Raw genomic sequence first — 24,200 nt, 5'->3', positions numbered from 1 at the left:
GCATTTTATGACAGGAAATAATGACAGGATATTGTAAACATCTTTTTTTTTGCCTACCTTTGTATTTCAGTAGCTCAATATACCCACATTTCTCCAAAGACTCATTCTGTTATTGAAAGGTAATGGTGGGAACCAACTTAAGAACATGTAAAATGCAAGATTTTTTAATCAATGAGAAGCTATTAATTTAACCAACCCTTCCTGTAATAATATTGAGACAGACTGTCTGCCTGTTTTTACATTATAGCTAGCTTTGCAATCTGTGTAGAATTTAATGAGGTGTGTAATTTTTGTGAACTTATTGATTCTGAGAGATTCAAAGATTTTTATGCTGCTGAACTTCAGTATTTCTACCTTTAATTTAGGTTGTATAAAGACAATAATATTTTAGTGCCAGCTGTTGATCTCTTTGCACTGCTCTTATTATAGGTGAATTACTTTTCTCTAAACGTGAAGGCAAAATGCCCAAGTGATTATACAATTTAGTTTGTTCCTCTCCCTGTTAAAACTCCTCCAGGCCCCTAGCTTCAGGTATTTCATAATTTCAATTAATTTCTTCTGTGGAATTGCATCATATAGAACTCCTAAATTTGTATACTGACTCATTATATCTAATTAACTATCAGAACCACATACCTTGTCTCTTGACGCCATTTTTATGCTCTGGAAAGTTAAGTCAGCTTCTGGGTCATTCATGAAGGCACCCAAATTTATCAGAACAAACTATTATATTCTGTATTACATCTGGTAGTCTAGGTGGTCTGATACAGCAGCATCTTTAAATAAACTATATGACATAATATCTCATGCAATATGAAAACCAGTGTTATAGAACCACATGTTGTGACCAACCACAACAGACAACTCAGGAATGATTTTTTCAACAAAAGCCAAATATGTTGGGAGTGTTTGCTTTCTTTATAACAGACTATTTGAATCATGCATGCGTGATATCTATGATGTTTGCATAATGATAAAGCTCAATTTTTAATACATTCACTAAAATTGTTCAAAGAACAGCTGTTCAAATTCTAGCCCATAGGCTGCCCAGAAAAAAAGTAGTGGCTGCACAGCATGTTTTCTCATTATAAAAACCCTAAAAGTTTCTAATGAAAAGAGACGTTGGTCATTAAATTTAGAGACCAGAGAAGTCCTGCTTTTATTTATTTAAATTTTATATGGAGGGATTCTGGGTAAACTTTTATCTTAAGGGGGAAAAAGGTTAATGAAAGGTTATATTCCCCTTCTTAAATGATTTGAAAACTTCTGGTTTAGTAAATATTGATACCTTGGATATCCATCATTTAAAACCATAAAAGATTGTCCAGAATTGATGCTTTCATATAGATGACCAGCAAACTAGAAACCCACATGTACCTAATGGAGAGTTGATGGATTTTACGTTCATTACTTACCTATAACCAAACATTTCCCTCTATCTCATATTGACTCAATATTATCAATAGTCTACAGTGTAGACCCTTGTCTAAGGCATTTTAAAAGTCAGAGTAGATTCCATCTATTTTTCACTCCTTATGAATCCAATTGTAGAGTTTTCCAAGATCTTTTAGGTATATTTTCTTTTGCAGAAATTAAATGGCTTTTTTCTAAAAAGCATCCTGTGATCTTACCGGTTATTGTACACTCTGCCTGGTAACCACTATGAAGGGCATCTCTACTGCTCAGGTTCCTTTTGGGAACTGATAAGTTGGGACTCATGATGACTACTTACGTATTATGATACTGTATCAAATTGTTCCCAAAGATTGTTTTAATAACATAAAAAAAAAATGTGCATATATATAAGGGCTCTGAAAACTCAGAGGTAGGAAAGGTCATCTTTCCAGGGCATCATGAGATGCTTCATGGAGCATTTCACAGAACAGATAGCCTATCACTATTTATTTGATACCTGATCCCAAATGAAACAGATCATGCCATATAAAGCAGTGGTTCTCAATCTTTAGCTTCTGTCAGAATCCCCTAGGGGGTCTTGTTAAAACATAGATCACTGGGCTCTACCTCATCCAACTTGTTATTCAGGAAGCATTGGGTGGGATCGGAGGATTTGCTTTTTTTATGAGGTTTCCAGGTGTTGCTGATGCTGCTTATCTGGCTACCACATTTTGAGAACAACTGGCACAGAGCTAAGGAATGAGTCAATCAGACTTAACTTGTTAGTTGCTGTCAAATCAATTCCAATAAGCTAGATACCTTTAATTCTTGAGGAAACTTTAGACTTAAATTCTCAAATGGTTCCCCAATTTTTTTTGCACCTTTCTCCTTATCATACTCAAATGACAGAGTCTTTAGATTCATTTGAAATTTGACATTAGTTTACTTTTCTTGCTTTTACATTTATTCTCATGTTTTGTTAATTTTATTTATCCTAAATATAGTTTGTATTAGGTTTATATCATATCAATCTATTATCAATTCCTGTTCTTAACTAAAGGTCTCCAGATGCTAAGAAGAAGAACAAAAAAATTTTTTTTTTTCATGTTGTGGTAGCAAATCAAATTAAATATCCACAGAGCTACATTGAAAGTGCGAGGATTCAAATTTGAGCTCTACCACTTGGCAGATTGAGGCCTTACTCAACCCCTCTTAAAAGCTGTGTCTCAAACTGCCAAAAAGGAATGGTGATGCATGTGATGGGCTTTTTAGATAAATGAACAAAGACGTCACACTAGCATCAGGTTATATAAACATTTGTTGTTATTTTTTTACTTACAAATTTTAGGAGAGCAAACATGAGGAACATAAAACATAGACCACTTAAGACATCATGCGTGAACACAAACAAATCCTAATTTCTCAGAATTTAATAGAAAGGGGACAGTCTACTTTCCTAACAATATAGAAAATAAATAATGCAATTGTATCATGAAGTTCTGTATACAGCAGAGACATTTTATTTGAAGGTTATAGAAAATCACCAGGGAGAAATAATACTAGAGAATCCGCAAAGGCAATGGATCCTTTATTGTACCTTTACACCTACAGATGAACGGACGAAAACAAAATTGTGTTACATTTACCTGGGTTGAACACCAAGGGCATCCGGTAGGATAACATTTAACATTGAAGAACTGAGGACAGCCACCCAAGGCAGATTTGCACTTTTTGGCATGCCTGCTGGTCTTTATTCTGGAAGTGTTTTCCTTAGGAGGGCTGAAGAGGAATACATGGTGCTGCTAGTAATTTTTAACATTAGCCTCTTTTGGAAGAATTAAAGATATATATGCACCATCCAACAACATATGATAAGTAAAACATATTTAAGAAGCCTAATTTTCCTTCTGATTTAATAGGGCTCAATAAATGGAAATTGTGCAGTCAGAATAATGAAAAGAGGACATAATTTATCTCATTCTGTTGGTGTCCTTTCTATGTTCTTTTGTCCTTTGATTGCACTGGTGGATAATATTATTTTGTTCCCAAGGAAATATGTCCCTTTGATTAGGTTGTAGATATTCTCTCATTTGTCACTGTTCTATCAAGCTATGCCATGTAACAGCAGGAACCCTTGATTATTTAATTGCTTGTAAGAACTCATTAAATCTGACTATCAATCATGGGACATATGGTAAACATCACCCAATGGCGTGAGAGGTTGTAGCAATGATCTGTCACTAGGGCAAACCCTTTTTTTCAGCAACACAGACCTTTGGTTTAGTTGTCTGATCATGATTATTTTTAATTGATATTGATTTACAAGTGAAGGTTCATCTAGAAACCTTAATCCACACTTAGAAGTTAATAATATAAGCATTTGTAATTTTATTAGAAACTTACTCAAATTATTCTTTTCTGCTTTGTACTTGATTTTCTTCTCTAATAATTGAATTTGTTCTTCGGCAAATAGTGCATAACGTATTTTGAAATCTGTATTTTTTTCTTGAGAGAATTTAAAAGTAGTCCTCAATAAATAGCATTTACCAAGTCAATATCAACACCTGGTTATGATCAGTTGTAGGAAAATAACATCTATAGGGGTTATTTCTTAAATGGCCCTTCTCAATTGTAAGAAAATCAAAGCAGCTATTTTTCTGAGAGTAAAATTGTAAAGTTTGGAACTATTCTACCTTCTATTAAGTAAACATATTTTTTTAAATATGTTTTTACAGTGAAGATTTAGAATCATCTAGCCCTCCCTTGTATTCAGTACTAGAACATTTTTCCTTTGAGAATTTAATGTAAAGATAAATCTAAAATAAAGATTTTTTTTTTTAATCAGCCTATTTGTTAGAAAACCATGCATCTAGTGATTATATAAATCAGTTACACTTAGGATCGAAGGGGGGGAAGCCTCAGTCTTCCTCCTCACATAGATTAATAAGCTTGGAAGCCATTATAAAAATCACAATTCTAGATGTCTTCAGAATTGTATACCAAAAAGAGGAGTATGTCCTTTCAGAGGAGCTGGTTTGAATTCTAGTTGCCAACAACAGCATCTCTCTCAGCAAGTCTCTCCAGTCACTGCTTCAGTTGCCGAATTGAGTGTGGTTCCCTATGTACCCCTGAAGGATTGTAGATACTAGAAATCTCACTTTCCTCCCCAGCGTAGAATGGACTAGTTGATAATTTGGAGGTGAATTTCAAAAAGTTAAGGACACTCTTTTCTGTTTTGAAAATATCTTCAGTGAAGCAGGCTTCCTAGGCCCGTAATATAAGAGAGACTACATGACAATAATATATGGATCAGCTACTTATTTTTTTTCACTTTGGAATGGCAATAAATGTATATAGATTCATTGTGGGCCTGCTGTGTCTATAGGAATGGAAACAACACAAAGGTAAAAAAAATCATTTATGCTATTTTACCCATAGAGTAGGTGCTCAATGAATATGTGTATGTGCAGAAAAAGAAAAAAAAAAAAGTGGGAGGGAAAGGAGGAGGGACAGAGGGAGGGAAGGAGGAAAGGAGGAAGGAAGAAAAAGTGAATTACCATCATGTTATTGTAGTTTTAACTCAAAGTGTTTTCTTAGGAGTAGGATTTTTTTTATTATTATTTTACTTAATACTAAGGCTATTAATTATTTTGCTCTACAATGTGCTAACCATTTATAAACATATTCCATTTCACTCTCCCAATTAACTAATATTAACAGAGCGGTTAAATGTGCTAGGTACTGTGGTAACTAATAGTGACAGAGTGGTTATATGTGCTAGGTACCTGTGTTATCTCATATAATTCTCACAATAAAACACCAAACCTGTTGCCTTGAGTCAATTCTGACTCACAGTGACTATAGACACATGTTAAATAGATACTATTATTACTCCCATTTTGCAAGAAAGTAAACTGAGAGTTCATAAGAAGAGACACAATTAGTAATTGACAGAGTCCGATTAGCATCCAAGTCTGACTCTAAGTCTTCACTCATAGCTCCTTCTCTAGAACCAGTACACATGCAGTCCTTGCACTGCTACTCTCTTCTCCCATTCATCACTAATTGTTTATGCCACATGGCCTCAGTATGCTTATCAACATAGGGCTTCTGGTAGCTACTGCCCATTGGTGCATGGTGAAATCATCTTGCCATCGATGTATTATTCTATACTCTTCTTAACACTAACAATATAGTCACAATTAAATTTGTAAATCTGACATGCATGGAAACAAAGCAATTATAAAGTGACTTTGAGAAGCAAGGAGCCCTGGTGGCATCGTGGTTAAGAGCTCAACTGCTAACCAAAAGGTTGGCAGTTCAAATCCACCATCTGCTCCTTGGAAACTCTACTGGGCAGTTCTACCCTGTCCTATGGAGTGGCTATGAGTCAGAATTGACTTGAAGGCAACAGGGGTTTTTTTGTTTGTTCATTCGTTTTTATGAGAAGAAAAGACAGTTAACAAAGATAACGTGCAAAAATGTGATTGCTTGGGCTTCTCCCACTTTCTCTGCAGAGTTAAAAGAAAAACCAAACCCGTTGCTATCAACTCATCTGCAACTCATAGGGACCCTACAGGCAGAGTAGAACTGCTTCATAGGGTTTCCTAAGAGCAGCTGGTGGATTTGAACTGCCGATCTTTTGGTTAGCAGCAAAGACAAGCCATGGATAATCATCTTTTCAGACAACACCAGATGGGGGCTGAGCCTAGAGAAGAATTCTGAACGTTGAAATTCATTCTAACTTACACTAGTTTTTGTTAGTGGTATGTGACTAAACACATCCTATATCTTAAAAGGAAACCCTGGTGGTGTAGTGGTTAAGTGCTACGGCTGCTAACTAAAGAGTTGGCAGTTCGAATCTGCCAGGTGCTCCTTGGAAACTCTATGGGGCAGTTCTACTGTGTACTATAGGGCCACTACGAGTCAGAATCGACTCGACAGCACTAGGTTTTTATATCTTAAAAGCTCATTTCTTTCCTTTCGCTGATTGCTGGATAGGGACACTCAACTTCATTTTTCTGGGGGATGATTCTTAAGCGTTATTTTGTTTGTTTGTTTTTTGTTTTCTCCTTCATAGTAATCTACATGTCACCTTATCAGTTTCACTAGATTTAACGTCACCTCTCTATGAAGTTTGGCCTAGCCTTAGTAAGGCTTCCTCACTTTATACTCCCACAGCATTTAATTTCATCATAACATTTTAACAATAACATTTGTATACTTGTTATCATTTACACCTTTATCTCTCTCTCACTCTCTCATCTAGTAGACTAGAAACTTCCCCAGGTTAAAAAAAGTCCTACTCATATTTTCACATTATAAGTTGTACAGCATAACTTGCATATTGTAAACTTAACTTTCTCAAATGAATGAATGAGATAATAACACAGCCTGATGTATCCTTGTATCCTAGCACGCTTTTTAATTTCATTCCCTAATTGTTAGTTTGTTAGTTGGTGCATAGTGGTTAAGAGCTCGGCTGCTAACTAAAAGGTCAGCAGTTCAAATCCACCAGCCACTCCTTGGGAACCCTATGGGGCAGTTCTACTCTGTCGTATAGGGTCTCTGTGAGTGGGAACCAATTCAACAGCACCTGACAACAACGATTGTCAGTTTACATATTTGAAGACACTTCCTCATCGTTGGATTGTTCACAGCATGCATATAAAAGAGTACCAATCAAATGTTCATTAAACTGAATGAAACCTTATTTTCTTGTCATTGATCCAAATCTGTCAAACTTTTGGATAAGTTCACTAAGTCAATTATGTATATGACCCACAATGCCCAGATATATAGCTTCTACTTGACTGTTCAGAACTAAACTGTAGATGAAACTAAGAAAATTTGGATTATTTGAATAAATGGTATGTTAACTAGAACTAAGGAGCCCTGGTGGTGCAGTGGTTAAAGAGCTTGGCTGCTAACCAAAAGATTGGCAGTTTGAATCCACCAGCCACTCTTTGGAAACCCTATGGGGCAGTTCTACTCTGTCTTATAGGTTCACTATGAGTCAGATTTGACACAATGACAAAGGGCTTTTTTTAAAAAAAATAGAACTAAATAATAATAAAAAAAAATAGACCCTAATAAATCAACCCTGGTAGTGTAGTGGTTAAGTGCTACAGCTGCTAACCAAAGGGACAACAGTTCGAATCCACCAGACGCTCCTTGGAAACTCTGTGGGGCAGTTCTACTCTGTAGGGTCACTATGAGTCAGAATCAACTCGACGGCACTGGGTTTGGTGGTTTTTTTAAATAAATCTACAAGGGTTTTCTCTACTTCAAACAAATTTTCAAGCTCACAGTATGAAGAAACTAACAATGACATGAAACTGGAAAAGTGACAGAAAGAATACAATGAGGTGCTGTATTCATAGCACAGTCACTCTGTGATGCACTTGTCTTTTTTTTTTTTATTAATTTAGACATTTTCACTAATAGATTCAAAGATAATTACCAGATAAACAGCTGTGCTATCTCTATAACAGGAGAGGAAATGAGTAAGGGATATTAAATAAGGACAAATGCTTCTCAGGTGCATTAATCTGGAAAATGGAGCTCATTGTAAGGTATTCTGTCTTCATTGGTATTTGGACTTGAAAATTGAAGTATTAAGACACAAAAACCTGATAGGCCACCACTAGAAGGAATAGTCTCCTTTGAAATCAAGTCATTATGATAATGTGATTATTTGTAAGTGAAAGATTTTTGCCTTTTAATTATTAAGTCCTGTTCTCAAATTTAAGTTATACATAAGAGGGAAAATTATATATATCTTGAGTCAAGACAACATGTTTCAGAAAATATTAGGAATACAGTACAATAAAAATAGAAAACTCATGATAACTCTCCTCATGTTTACTTTAGCTCAGCTTTTATATGCAGAAGTAGGAATATTTGTGCTTGTCCAAGGGTAAAATGCTGAAGTCATCACTGACTTAAAAACAGGTTATTTTATAATGTATATGCTTGCTTTTTAAAAATCAAATGCCTAGCAAATACATATCCTATTTATGACCCTCAAAGAGGTAATCAGTTAGTGTCATCAGATTCACCAAATTTGATTTTATGCCAAATGTAAATTGACAATTGAATTCAGTAGTTGCCTTAATAGGTTAAGTAATAACTCAGATGATTTGGTAATGTCAATATAAAACTGTCTTCCTGTTTTATATGCTTGCCTCACTTTTCATGAGTGTAGCGGAGCCACTATACTTTTAAAAATCTTTGCACATGTAAACTATTAAACTCAGGTCTTTATAGACTTAGTATATTGATGGAAACTGCATTATACTAATTTTATGACTTTCAGATAGGTTAGTGCCAGTGAGGTCAGCCCTAGAGTAATGAATGTCATTTTAAAATACCAAGAAGCATGATTATTTTCATACTGACATTGTTATGGAAAAATACCAAGGAAGTTGTGAGATTACGCCACGAAGTACAGAAGCTGTTCCAGGAAGTAAGTGCATAAACTCGGCTATGCAACTGTACAGAAAAAGCCATTAAAATCCATTAAAAGAACCCAAACTGTAGACAGAGATAAAAAGGATTGATCAGCTGCATTCATGAAGGCAATAGATCGTCCATTTATTAATTAAAAGTACATTTTATACATTGTGATGTGATAAATAGTTTGGCTGTATAGGTTAATTCCCTCAGATCTGTACAGAGCGCTATTAGCATTGATAAATTATGTACTATGACATTTAAAATTTCTGATAGGCGATCTTAGGGAGTGCTGTACCTGCAGCTTTGCTTCTGGTATTTATACAGCAATTTACTCTGGCTATAGTTAACGGTGAAACATTCTTAATAAAAGTGGGACCATACCTCAAATAAGTGTATGCTGTGTAGCTGTGTGATTATCCTTCTAGAACCAGAATTAAGACCCTTGGAGCATGACTGTCCTGATCGTCACAAAACACACAGCACTTCTCCCATATGTAAACAGAGTTAGGTCTCTGTGGCATCTGAACTTAAATATCCCAACTTACCTTGTTTACATATGCATAACATGGAAAGAGATTACCATATATTTATGGTAATAATGTGTGATGGTATCTAATTATTACAGCATTTTTATGAATTACCATAAGGGGCATTAACCAAAAAGGGTTTCCTGTCGTTTTTCACTTTATTCTATACATTTTTGTGGTTATAGTGATAATATAACACAACATTTACAAATTCGATATTTTTCATGTGTACAATTCAGTGGCACCAATTATATCAATCATGCTGTGCAACCATCACCAATATTCATCGCCAATTTTTCCGTCACCATAAGCAGAAACTCAGTGCTTACTAAACAATGATTCTCCCTTCTTCCTCCCTCCTGTCCTTGGTAACAACTGTAAATCTCTGATCTTGGTACATTTGCTCACTCTGGGTATTTCATATTAGTTCGATTATGCAATATTTGTTGTTTTGTGATTGACTTCACTCAGGATGATGTTTTCAAGATTCATTCATGTTGTCGCATGTATAGAGACTTCATTTCTATTTATGGCTCATTTATATTTCATTGTATGTATAAATAAGCTTCTCCGCTACCTTTAGAAAAGATGTTTGGGAATTTTTCTGAGCTAGACATAGTTTTTTTTTTTTTTTTTTTTTTTTTTAGACATAGTTTTAAAAATCTACCCAGATATTCATCTCTAAGGATCCAGATTCAAAATGGTTGCATGCACAAATGGCTTATTTGGGAAAAGTAGGCCATATAGTGCAGTGGAAATTAAAAAGAAAAATACCTACCAAGCAAAGATTGAGAATAATACCACAAATATATAAAAGACTTCTCAATTTATAAAAGGAACTTTACCTTTAATATCTTAATATTGCCAACTACTCCATAAAACATAAGAGAAAAAGCTTATGACTTCATTGGATAGATTCAAAGACCAAGACGCCAGGAGTTTAAATGGTTTGCTATTACTAGTAGAAGAGAAACCAATAGCCAGAATCTAGGTTATTGGTTCCTTCATATATAAAAGGGTGTCTTTTATGTCCATGGGTTCACTAAAAAAAGTTGACAGGTAAAAATATTGAGTGGTAAGTATATGCCAAGAACTTTACATATCCTCTCTTATTTAGTCCTCATAAAAGTTCAAGACTCTTTCCATCACCTATGTGAATTATTTCAGTCCAAGGCAAACCTAAGGGTGGATTAAGTAATGACGTTAAAAAAAAAAAAAAAAAAAACCACTGCCATCGAGTTGATTCCAACTCATAGTGACCCTAGAGGACAGAGTAGAACTGCCCAATGGAGTCTCCAAAGAGCACCTGCCGGATTCAAACTGCCGACCTCTTGGTTAGCAGCTGTAGCACTTAACCACTACGCCACCAGGGTTTCCAAGTAATGATGCTAGACTTATAAAACAGTGGTTTCCAATGATGTCTACACAATAAACCACCACTGGAATCTTTAAACATCATAGATGTGGAGACTTTTCCTTCTGACCAAGATAGAGTAACAGGGACTGGATTTACCAAAACAACTAAAAAATAGGACAAACTATAAGAAGTAATGGTTATCAAGATGTTGGACATCAGGCAACTAAAGAGAATGATCCCTGAGAGGAAGGAAACTAATGAGATGATCCCTATAATGCCCTACCTTACTGGGTTGAGAGAGTTTCCTGGCAAGGAGTGGGAACCAAGGCACAGTCCAGTGACCTTCCTGAATTAAGGTGATGTAGCTAAAAAAAAAAAAAAAAAAGCTGAGAGTCCAGAAAAGGGAATTTATAACTAGCAGAAATGCACAATGATAAATGTTAAAGGAAGTTCTTCAAATAAAATTAAAATGGATATGAAGATCAATACAATGGAACGAAGACAATCTAAACTGTTATTATATAGGAAAATATATGATACTTATTTCAATATATTCAGTGGATAATTGTTTATACAAAAATGGCAGTGTGATGTGGAATTTATAAAATGTATAATAAAAAATACAACACCTCATCAAAACCACTTGCTATCACGTTGGCTCATGGCCACCCCACGTGTGTCAGAGTAGAGCTGTGCTCCCCAGGGCTCTCAGAGGTTGACTTCATCACCAGGACTGTCTTCTACGGCGCCTATGAGTAGACTCATACCTCAGATGTTCTGGTTAGCAGCCAAGCACTTTAACCATTTATACTACCCTGGGACTAGTACACAGGACGGGAGAGAACAAAGGGAGGTGAACTCTTTTGAGGTGTTTATGTTGTTGTTCTTAGGTGCCATCGAGTTGGTTTCAACTGATAGCAACCCCATGCACAACAGGATGAAACATTGCCCAGTCTTGTGCCATCCCCACAATTGTTGCTGTTTCAGCCCATCATTGGAGCCACTGTGCAAATCCATCTCATTGAGGGTCTTCCTCTCTTTCGCTGACTGTCTACTTTACCAAATATGATGTCCCTCTCAAGAAACTGGTACCTCCTGATAACATGTCCAAATTACATGAGACAAAGTCTCACCATCCTCACTTCTAAGGAGAATTCTGGTTGTGTTTCTTCCAAGATAGGCCTGTTCATTTTTCTGGCAGTCCATGGTATATCCAATATTCTCACCGACTCCATAATTCAAAGGCATCAATTTTTCTTTCTTATTCATTGTCCAGGTGTCACATGCATGTTAAGCTATTGAAAATATCATGGCTAAGTATGCTTATACCATATGTGAAATGACCCAATATCACTTGAGAATAGACTGTGATAAGTTAAAGATGTGTACTATAAGCACTAAAGCAATTGCTGAAATCACAAAGCAAAGAAGCTATAACTAGTAAGCAAATAGAAGAAAAAGAGAATCGTTAATAAAAAAATAAATGAAATTCCAAAGAAGCAAGAAAAAGAAGAAATAGGAACAAATAAAAGATGATAAAAATAGAAAACAAATATTAAGATGATAGATTTAACCCTAACTAAATCAATAATCACATTAAATGCTAATAATCTAAGTTAATAGTTGGGTGTGACTGGAATGACCCATTGCCGTCAAGTCCATTCCGAACCATAGTGATCCTACAGGAGAACAGAACTGCCCCATAGGGTTTCCAAGGCTGAAATCTTTGTTGAAGCAGAATGCCACATTTTTCTCCCACAGAGCACAATTTGTGGGTTTGAGCTGTTGACCTTTCAGTCAGTACCTGAGTGTTTACCCACTGTATCACCAGAGCTCCGTAAACAGAGAACATGTTGAAGTTGTCAAGGATTTCATTCTCCTGGGATCCCCAATCAATGCCCACGGAAGAAGCAGTGAAGAAATCAAATGAGGTATTGCATTGGACAAATCTGCTACAAAATATCTCTTTAAAGAATTAGAAAGCAAAGATTTCACTCTGAGGACCAAGGTGCACCTGACCCAAGCCATGGTATTTCCAACGGCCTTAGATGCATGTGAAAGCTGGACAATGAATAAGGAAGACTGAAGAAGAATTGATGCCTTTGAATTATGGTGTTGGCAAAGAATTTGGCTATAACATGGACTTCCAGAAGAACAAACAAATCTGTCTTGGAAGAAGTACAGGCTGAATCCTCCTTAGAAGTGAGGATGGTGAAACTTCATCTCATGTACCTTGAACATGTTATCAGAGAGGTCAGTCCCTGAAGAAGGACATCGTGCTTGGTAAAGTAGAGGGTCAGCAAAAAAGAGGAAGACCCTCAAAGAGATGGATTGACACAGTGACTACAGTGAATGGTTCAAAGATAGCAAGGATTGTGAGGATAGCTCAGGGCCAGGCAGTGTTTCTTTCTGTTGTACATAGGGTCGCTACGAATTGGAACCAACTTGATAGCACCTAACAACAACAACAAACTAAATTACTAACATTAAAATGTAGAGATTGTCAGATTGGATGAAAAAGCAATACTCAGCTCTAGGCCACCTACACACAAAAAATAAAAAAAACTCATGCAAAATTAGTCAAGTAATTAATAAATGCTACTTAACAAGGAGCCTAAATATGTCACGGTCTTTATATATTTAAAATAAAATTTTAAATAAGGTTAAAAATATCAATTAGTAATTGTTACAGATGTTATGTTTATGTGCAGTTGTGGAGTTCTATCTGTGATAAAAATTTATGTCAGCAGAAACATGTGTCAAACACTATGATCCTATTAGCCATGCTTATGAACTTACTGCTGTGTACCTTGGAGCAAATTTTCTGACTGACAGACCAAACATTTTCTTGTAAAAGGAAGACCTATAATATAGCAAAGACTATGTGCCTTTGTTTTTCATAATCATCACAATATCTAAATAGCTTTAGCATTGGCATGCATTATTGCTATGTGAACGACTAAATGCCACCTTACCTGCCTTCCTCTATCAATTTTTTCCTTAGTCCTACTAAACTCTGGGAAGTCTAAAGTATCTCATAAGACAGAAATGTCTGTTTGAAATTTTTGACATATTTATCAGTAAACAGTATGTTATTTGAAAATATATGCTAAAGTTAATTCTCACCTTTCACCTTCATGAACTGAACTGGATTGAGACACTTTTTTTTTTGGTATGGTGTCATTTATTTTTGAAAAATAATGGCAGAATCAAGTTTAATAAAATATTTTAAATAATTAGTCTAACTCTTTAAGTCGGGTCTTGTAGAAGAATCCCAGTAGTTACATGAATAACATATACAGTTAAATTTTCATGATTATTTTGTCTTCTAAGGGAACTTCCTGGAACATCACCGATTAAGCTGTACAGTTGAACTCTTCACATATCTGTCTGGATATTTAGGACCTTATTCTCACATCGTTTATCAACTCCTAGCTCCGTTTTTCACTGTTAGGACTGCATCATGCTACATTTTCTTTAACCCTGGTTGGTGATATTCAGAGGTTTTGACTCAACTCTGCTACTTTTAGAAAAATACAAAGTTTTTGTTTTCTTTTTTTAATTTAGGCTTCAGGTAAAAATAATAAAAAAAAATCTAGATTTAAAAAAATTCCCTTCTATCTACAATATCTGAACACACTAGGTTTTCTAACAGGATTTCATTCACCCTTTGCGTTTTAATGCCTTGAAAAGTGGGCCATACTTGTGATGGCCCTGATGATTTTAACTGTGGAGTTTAATACACAGAGTATTGCAGTCAGGGGCCAGTCTCATGTTTGTCACTTATGCAACAGGCAATTCATTTCACTCACCTTTCTTCAATTTTCTCACCCGTAAAAAATTAAATAAAATGAGATAAAAGCGAAGATCTCTGCTATTGGAAAAGTATGAATTCCTTCCCATTGATGCTGTTTTCCATTGTTTTGAAATTCCTTTGGTGATGTACTATAGTTGTGCTAGCTAAGTAATGGAGGTTCATTTCAAATCTGGGGCGAGGGGGAAATGCTTCCTGGCCATACCGCTGTTATTTTTCTTGCGTTTGTCATATTTCAGATGCCTCGCTGGGATTATGGGACAATATACTGAGGACCTTTCCCCAGTTGTCTCTCACCTGAAAGGGGGGTGCATTCGACACTAACACAAAAGTTATATTTAGGCTGAGTACAAGCTTGATATTCCCTGACTTTAAATTTGTAAGAGCCTTTGATATCAATGATATAATATTTTAGTGTTTTATTTCCTTTGCACCGTTCCATTTTATTAGTTTTTCAGTGTTGTTGAATACAGAGACATCTAACGCTATACCTTACTGGCTCAACCTCTTAACGCATCATACTTCTTAACTTTTTAAAGAAGATGATAACATCATCAACATAGAATTATCATATGAATTATATATGTTAACGTATACAAATTACCTAATAAAATAACTGCAAATAATAGTCACTTTATAAAAGGTTAGAATTTCTGAAGTGTCCAAGACATAGGAGAATAGAAGGAAGACAGGGATGTGGGAATACCCATAGATAAGACATTAATCCAGAAGCCCTTGTCTTTTTAACCAGGTTGATTATAAAAAAGAGATTTCTTTGTGTTAACTTGTTAAGATATCCAGAAAATATCATTTAAAATAGATACACAACTGCTTTTTGTCACTTGTCATAAAATTAGCTCCCAAGATGATTTATAAAAGTCTCTCAAAATATACTTAAGGTATCTTTTAATATGTCTAATAGAGAAATGATATTAAATTGTAATGTTGGTAGATGTAAAATAGATAAAGGATGAGCAAAACTTAACAAAACAATACTTTATTACTGTAAAATCTAAATTCTTTTGGCATAAAAGTCACTCAACAAGGAGAAGAAAAACACAAGAGAGAAGGAGGAGGAGAAAGTGAAGGAAGAAGAGAACTAACGACAACAAAAAAACAGCAGAGTTGAAGATAGCATCCAGCTTGCATAACAGAAGGGAGTTCTGAAAATCTTATTTTTGTTCATTACTATTTTCACAAGCTATATCTTTTTGTGTTGATAAAAAATGACTTTATTGACAGCCAAGAAGATTTATCTATTTCCTGGTTTTCTTAAGACTTTTCTCACAGATTCAAATTTGATAAGTCTTGGTGCTGGTAAACTTCATCTTTCTGTTCTGGTTTTATAGTGAAAACTTGTCATGTCTTATAGTGCCCCCTCCAGTTTCAATCTTCATGATAAGCATGAACAATCCACTGAGCATTATGGCTCCTATTTTATTTTTAGATCAAAAGTTTGGTGAGAACCATGAACTTCACAAACCCATACGCAATAAGCAGAATTGGCTCTGCAGTTTCTTAATCTTTGACTTTGCTATATTGATTTAGATAAGGTAAAATAAATTCGATCTGAAAGCACAAGGTCGTAAATAGAGTACACATAAAATTGTTAACTAAAACTGAATGTTGCAAGTCATTCTATTTTTAAAATATTTTAAAAATGAGAAATAAAAAAGAGATTTGAGCTGTTTAGCATCTAAAATGAGTTTGGACTTATATCTTTCATGTATTCTTCCAGAAAGGCAATGTAAAGCTACATATGTATACCGGATCTTTAAATAGCAAGGTGTTAATGAAAACACAGGCTTTCTCCTTACTCCAATACAAAATACACATTAAATAAAAACACACAGCTGGAATTTTACCCAAGAATACACAGATAAAATATCAAGGTTAAGTGAAGCAAAAATGGATAATGTTGTTATTTTCCAGGAGATAAAAAAGGCAAGTAAAATTGCAGAAAGTGGACACTTTCACCTACTAGTGAATTTCTCTTAAGATGCACCTTACCTTAAATGTAGTATGATGTCCTCCTATGTGGTATGATTCACCATGTCTAAGAAGTTTTTAAAAAATTAAGAAGAGGTTCAAAAAATGTTGCTGGTAGACTAGAGACTATTTTGTATGTAACATGTTTATCCTAGAATTTTTTTTTACTAAATTATAATTAATTTAAAAAAATAAGGTATGAGATCATACAGCATGTGCTGTGCTACCAAATATTAACCAGTATCCAACCACTATCCAGTTTTGCAAAAATTACTATGATGTCTTTACAGTGATATCTATCCATTTATAAGAAAAAAACAGAAATTTAATTACTCCCCCTTACTTAAATTATATTTAAAAAAGAGATATGGGAAAAGCATAAAGCATTGATAAAGTCTTACTCTATTGCTTTTTTTGTTTGTTTTTATTATTATGCTTTAGATGAAGGTTTACCAAACAAACTTCTCATTAAACAGTTAGTACACATATTGTTTTATGACATTGGTTACCAACCCCACAACATGTCATCGGCCTTCCTTCTCAACCTTGGGTTCCCTATTACCAGCTTTCCTGTCCTCTCTTGCCTTTTAGTCCTTGCCCCTGGGCTGGTATGCCTAGTTAGTCTTGTTTTATGGGCCTGTCTAATCTTTAGCTGAAGGGTGAACCTCAGGAGTGACTTCATTACTGAGTTAAAAGGGTATCAGGGGGCCATACTCTTGCAGTCTATTGCTTTTGCACTATGTGAACTTGAAACTAAGGCCCATTATCTGTAAAATGGGATTAACAGTACTGACCTTGCAGAGTTGTTTTGCAGAGCAAAAGAGGTAATATAAAAATGCCAAAGTAAACAGATATTCAATTGACATAGGAAGACTTAGTTTTCTGAATTATCTACCTTTCTTGAATAATTTCTTCTAAACTGGCTTTGGTATAATAGGTTATAGTTAATCCTTAAAATCCTGGTATAAGGATTCCCCCGTAGTAGATCCTGGTTTGTGTGTGGATTATGATGGTACTTGATATCAGCAGGCTAACTGCCATTAACACGTGTGGAGTGTGATTCTAATACTGCTGGACAGAGTTTTAAAAAGAGTAAATTAGCCTTGGAGTGAATATTAGGAGAAAGACCTCGATAGAGAGGACAGTAAGAGCTAGCATTTTTCATATGCATTATAAGCAATTGAAATAAATATCAGAGTTTTATTTGGCACATTTTTGGCACCATTTCTCAGTACACTATCTCTAATGGGTACAGGGCATGGCCCTATTAAAATACCACAAGATGTTTTCTTAGCACTGGGATGGAATGCAAGTGGGTTCAGAGTGTGGGTGAGAAGGATGTTGTCAGCCAAGAAACAAAATGAAGAATTGACTTTTTGCAAATTCTTTAAGGAGTTATAAATAGATTGACATTTATCTTTAATTTACACTTCATTGTTTTTGTTCATTTCATGTTTCTTATTTGATATTATGTCACATAAAATGACATTACTACTTTTCATCATGATAATAGACAATATTGGGAAGACTAGAGCAAACTCTGATATGCCACAGCTAATATGTTTGAAATTGCATTATTTTAATGTAATTACTTGTATTTACTTCTGGTAATATGAGACAAATGAAAGTGTTTCACCATATCATTAACTAGCATTACCTGATGAACAACAATTTTTGTTAATCTGAATTGAGTGGCTTCAGGGCCATTTAGGACTTAATATGTGCTCGGTTTTTATTGCTTATTAAGTATCTATTTTTGCACTGTTCAAGATCTTGAAGTTTAGTACTTTATTAAAGAAACACTAGGTTATGTTAATGTCTTTAGGGACATTCTTAGAATTGTAATATTGATTGAAAATTTTTAAATTTACTGTGGGGTATGAAGTGATTAAAAAAAAAACCTGCAATCTTAAATCAGTTACATAATTATTTGCTGAGAAAGAACATGCGAAGCAAAGAAAGAGGAAGGGAAGAAAAGGAAGAAATGATGTGCTTTAGTGCTCCACTTCAGCTTGCAGTTAGAAGAAGCTGAGAAGTGAAGGGGACGTAAGCTTACATTATGGGCACTGATTAAACTGATCCCCCTTTATGTTAGATTTGAGGCCAAGAAGTTTGACCTAGTATTATTTATAACTGGAAAATGTCTAAAATGACTGATTATTGCTAGTAAATGATCACTATTGCAAATATGGTTCTCGGGATTATGAACAGGAACACTGAACCCAGTAGAAGTATGCCCCCAGATGTTTTAACAGAGTAAATGCTTAAAATTCTGGTTGTCAAAACTTCTATTTTGACTTAAGCCTGTGACATGTAACTGAATATTTTCTACATCAGTGCTGAATTTGGCATATAAATAACCAGTGAGTGCTTCAAAGTGAATAATTTCCTGGTATAGTATTAGAGTTTGAAGTTTCTTAACAGGAATTTCTGTACTCATAAAATTATTTCATACTATTCCAATACCAACCAACAACTAACTTGCTGCCATCAACTCAATTCTGATTCATAGCGATCCTATAGAACAGAGTAGAACTGCACCATAGCGTTTCTAAGGAGTGGATTTGAACTGCTGACCTTTTTGGTTAGCAGTTGAGCTCTTAACCACTGTACCATCAGGGCTCCACTATTCCAATATTTCTGATAATTAAATTATTTATTGCCAATATATAAAGAAGATTATAACTGCATTTATGTACATACACGTTTTCATCAGTTTCAACATACAGAATAAGTTTCAATATAGAGTATAATTTTCAACTTATAGGGTATCTGTCAGGTATGGAATGTAGGAGCCCTGGTGGTGTAGTTGTTATGAGCTATAGCTGCTAACCAAAAGGTCCAGCAGTTCTAATTCACCATCTGCTCCTTGGAAACCCTATGGGCCAGTTCTACTCTGTCCTACAGGGTTGCTATGAGTAGACATCGACTCAGTGCCAATGGGTATGAGCTAATAACTTAGTCTACAGCTGGGTAAGATGCAAAGGATGTGATTCCTGATGGCACAGAAATCAGCATGAAAATAATCATACCTGCATTGGTTCCTTTTGCCCTCAAGTTCCACATTGGTGACATTAAATGCTCTAGATAAATGCCACACACACAGTGAATTCGTTCCACAGTTTGGGGACACTGAGCTTGGGGGATTCACTGCTTTTATATTAAGCAGTGAGCAAGCATGGTCTTTACCTGGAGTTGGGGGAGAAGATAGGTGTTACCACATTTCTCAAAGTTACTTGCTGCGTGAGTAACCTTGAGAAGAAAAAAAAAAAGAGCAGTCACCTGACTTACAGCAGCTCACAAGAGTTGATTGTGCACATTTCTTCCCAACTTCACATTCAGTGAGGTCATCTTTGTAGCTGAAAATCAATCATGGCGAGCGTATTTACACCAGGGAAACCCAAAACTGCTAAAAACATTTTTTTTTCTTTTTATTTCCAGAGAGATGGTTGTTGAACATTTGCCTGCATATATCCCTTATTGAATTTTTTTAGACAGTGTTTCATATGCTGTGTACAACAGGCTACCAATTTAATCAGTTTTTAAAAGTTGAGAGAGAGAGAAGTGGAGAATAAATAAAAGAAAAGATGTTCCAGTTAAAGAACATTTTAATAGTTTACACAAGACTTCACATCTCAGAGATCCTCCAAGAATATTCTATAGACTGATCAAAATGGACCAAGGCTCTGAAAGTGAGTGAAAAGTTTACCTAGAACTTTATGTCATCAAAAAGCTGAGAAAAAGAAAAATGAAAATGTAGTTTCAAAATATACATTTATGATGCAGTGAATTACTTAATATGGCCCTTTTAGCTATGCATGCATGGTCTTGGAACTCCCACAAAATGACTGTGTGAGACTTCACAAATAAGGCATTTGTGGTCCACCAATGGGATTGGACAGCCTGCTAATCATGCCAATAAGGTGTATGAAATCCTTGTGGGTGTGGGCCCATGCAAATAGAGTGTATTGAACCCTAATGAGGGTATAGGTCAGTTTTATCATCCAGCTAGGCTTAAAATGAGCCAATCCCAGAGGCTAGGGGGAGACCTCACTACCATCAAGAAAGAACAGCCAGGAGTAGAGCCTATCCTTTGGATCTGGGGTCCCTATGCTGAGAACCTCTTAGAACCAGAAGTCAGAGAGCTGTAACACCAGAGAAGATCAAGATGGTGAGAAATGGCAGATAAGCGGTGGCAGAGAAATGGCAACAACAGAGCCAGGAGACCAGCACGAGGTGTCGCAGTGGGCTTCCTAGCCCACAGAGCAAGGTGGCTACAACAGGTGTACCAAGTCATGGAGCAAAAGAGCTGAGGAACTTCAGGAAGGAGGCTTCCTGGCAGAGTGGGGATCCTCCAGGCACTTATCAGAGGAGCTAAAGAGCTTTGTAACACTTGGCTGAGCAGGGCGGAGGCCAGGCCAGAGTGGGGGCTGAGGGCTGAGAAAGAAGGCTTGTTCTGAGGTGTTGAGAGGAGCCTATCCTGAGGGGGCCAAATGGAGCCTATTTTCAGGGGGCTGAGGGGAGCCCTGCACGGCTGAGGAGATCAGAGAGCTCTCCGGCACTGAAGGAATGAAACTTTGCCTACATGCTTCCTAATCCTGATCCCCAGCTGTGGCCTGTTGATGCTGATCCTGAGTTGTGACCTGTTACTTCTCTAATAAACCCTGTAACTGCGAATATGGTCTGTGAGTTCTATGTGGCCACGGAAATAAATGATCAAACCCAGCAGGGAAGTACAGAGTGCTGTGGGAGGGATGGCTGCTGTTAGAATTGGTAAAGTTTGGAGAGAGGAGGTATATACGACTTCCACCCCATAGCAATCAGCCTTGGGCTGACGATCTTGATTCTCTCTCCCCTCCCTAGTAAAATTAGAGAAGGTCAGATGCCGCTGTGCTATTTTTTACAACATTATAAAACTAAAATTTAGAACTCAAAACAAAAAAAAAAAAAGAGAGAGAGAGAGAGAAAGGTTTAATGCAGTCACTAAAACTTAGTGGTAGACCCTTAAAAAAAAAAAAAAAGGCTCCATTAATCCTTAAGGATATTTTTAGAAAAGTCCCTAGCAGTGGAAACTGGCCTAAACATAACATTATTTTTATGTTAAAAGAAATAGGCTTAATAAAAATTTTAAGCAACAGTCACCATGATCCCCAAAATTTTTAAGAATGACTCATTAAGAAACAAAATGTTTTGAAGAGGTGTTTTAGAGTTTTTCTTTTCATTACCCCCAATAACCTATCACTTGAGAAATCTTTTTTCATCTCCTTTTCAAACCCTTTCTTATTTATAATTTACTGACTTTTCCCCATCATCACCGTTACATTCTTCCAGTGGTTTCCTGGAGCTGTGGTGGCACAGTAGTTAAGAGCTATGGCTGCAGACTGAAAGGTTTGCAGTTCGAATCCACCAGCCACTCCTTGGAAACCCTGTGGGGCAGTTCTACTCTGTCCTATGGGAACACTATGAGTTGGAAAAGACTTGACAGCAACAGGTTTGGTTTTGATTTAATTGGTTCCTACTGGATTATCCTAAGAAAACAACACAACTTCAGAACATGTAATGGTTTGATGCATTGAATTAAAGTGAGTTTGATTTTATTTGCTGACCAAATTGCTAGTATTTTGGAACTCAAGAAAGAATAATATGGTGAAATCTTTTACTTTATAATAAAAAAATTGGTTCAGCAGTGCATGGTGTTAGTAACAGAATTACACCGGGAAACTGAGCTCTCTCAGCACAAAATATACTTCTTTGAAGGCCAGCTTGAATTTCTGAGGTCCTGGGGCTCTGAGCATGTGGATAGCAGCTTGATGGTTTTTATTTTTAAAATCAATATTATCTCAATTGAAGAATAGTTTAAGAAAATAAATTTGCAACTGTGACCTGATTCACTTCCTTGAAAAAATTTGAATTCTTATGAATTCTACAATCAGTCATAGAGGGTAAGAAAATTGACATCTATCAGTCTTTCTTTAGGATCAAGGGGGAACCTCCAAACAAATCCCAATTCTTTAGACTGCGTTATTAAATGTAAACAGGATATCTCAGCACAGATAGCATAAAACTGCCTGGTATATGTGAGGCATATCTTTAATGATGTTTAAAAAGGAGCTAAACATCTCCATGGGAATTCTTAAAACATTTATCTTTTGGGCAGTTATTTAGATTCACAAGTCTTTGTTGTTTAACAAGCTGGAGAAAATAGGTCAGCTAATGTTATATTAATCAGTAAATTAATATTTTAATTTTATTTTCTTTCTAGTTAAAATGCTTGCAGCTTTTCTTTTTTTTCCCCCTACTTCAGCACTGATGTTTAGCAGTATCATTATCATATTGTACCTTGGGGTTGTAAGATAACAGGGTCCAGCGATAGCTCTATTCTTAGTAGAGTGGGAAGTTTATCATGCCACTTGTACATTTAAAATGATACTCCATGGCTCCCGAGTGACAAAGTTTCTTAAAATTGAGTCTAAATTATGCTTTTCAGTTCATATTCTGAGATCATACATTCAAATCTAAGTAAGTAATAAGTTTTGCTTAATAGAAATCTGCCTTTATTCTAGGAAAAAAAAATCTCACTCGAATTACCTAAAGAATGTAAACTTGGGTTTTAGATTCTATTTTCCAGTTTCTTGTATTAACTGATAATTCGAGAGATAATTAGATTCAAATGGTTTTTATAGCCTGTTCTTTGCAGGTAAATAAAGATCTACCAAAGTCCTACAGTCTAAATTCAACATACAAAAGGTACTCTTATTTTCAATTTCTCAAACACAAACAAACAAAAACCTCTATTCTCGTTTCCTTTAGTACATATTGCGGAACAGAATGTAAGGTTCTGGGTATTTAGCTAGGTACTGAGTAAGTTTTATGACGTTATTTCAGTGGTGATATTAATTCCCCCCCCCCATAGGAGTCACCATGAAATTTTACATTTTTCTAGAACCCTAATATGGCATGATCAGTAGAAAGATTGGCCACGCTGCTTCAAAAGAGGATGTGTTGAGGCTAGCGATAGATTGTGTGGCAAATGTGCAGCCTCAGCCCAGTTGAGTGTACTCACATATCTTTCTTAATGAAAGGCAAAATACTCAACCACTATTTCTCTGCCTTGCTGCATGCAGTTCAGCTGGGGTTTGGCAGAAAAAGATGCTAACCTAATTTACTGCTGTTGAAAACACGTAAGTAATTTTTAAAAATTACATAAGGGCAGAAAAATAAATTTTGAAACATAACAAAGAAGTATAGCAAAACCTTTTCATAGTAAAATTGCCTTAGATTGATCTGCTTCTTTCTCATTGTCCATTTTCATTGACCTGTGAAATTTTAAGTCCCAGGTATGTGGCTTTGTATGTGGATGGGCAGTTACTCCCATAAGCTATAGCATAACCTAATTGCAGGAACCACCATGCCAGTTAGAATTTATATGCTTAACTTGCTTAAATTAGTGTCTAATGCATTGTTTTCACTTTGTTCATTTATGTTGCATGGCTCTCTGTTCTATATCAAGGAGAAAATTTCCAATTATTTTGCCACTGTGGACAAAGCCGCAAAGCAACTGTCAAAGAAATATTCAAGATTATAATCTAAGGTGAATTATACTCGTTCTACATAAACACATTACATAGAGTCATCATATTTTTAATGTTATTATCATTGT

This window comes from Loxodonta africana, chromosome 8 (genome assembly GCF_030014295.1).
Source record: "Loxodonta africana isolate mLoxAfr1 chromosome 8, mLoxAfr1.hap2, whole genome shotgun sequence".
Lineage (NCBI taxonomy): Eukaryota > Metazoa > Chordata > Mammalia > Proboscidea > Elephantidae > Loxodonta > Loxodonta africana.
Note: the sequence above shows the minus strand (reverse complement) of the source record.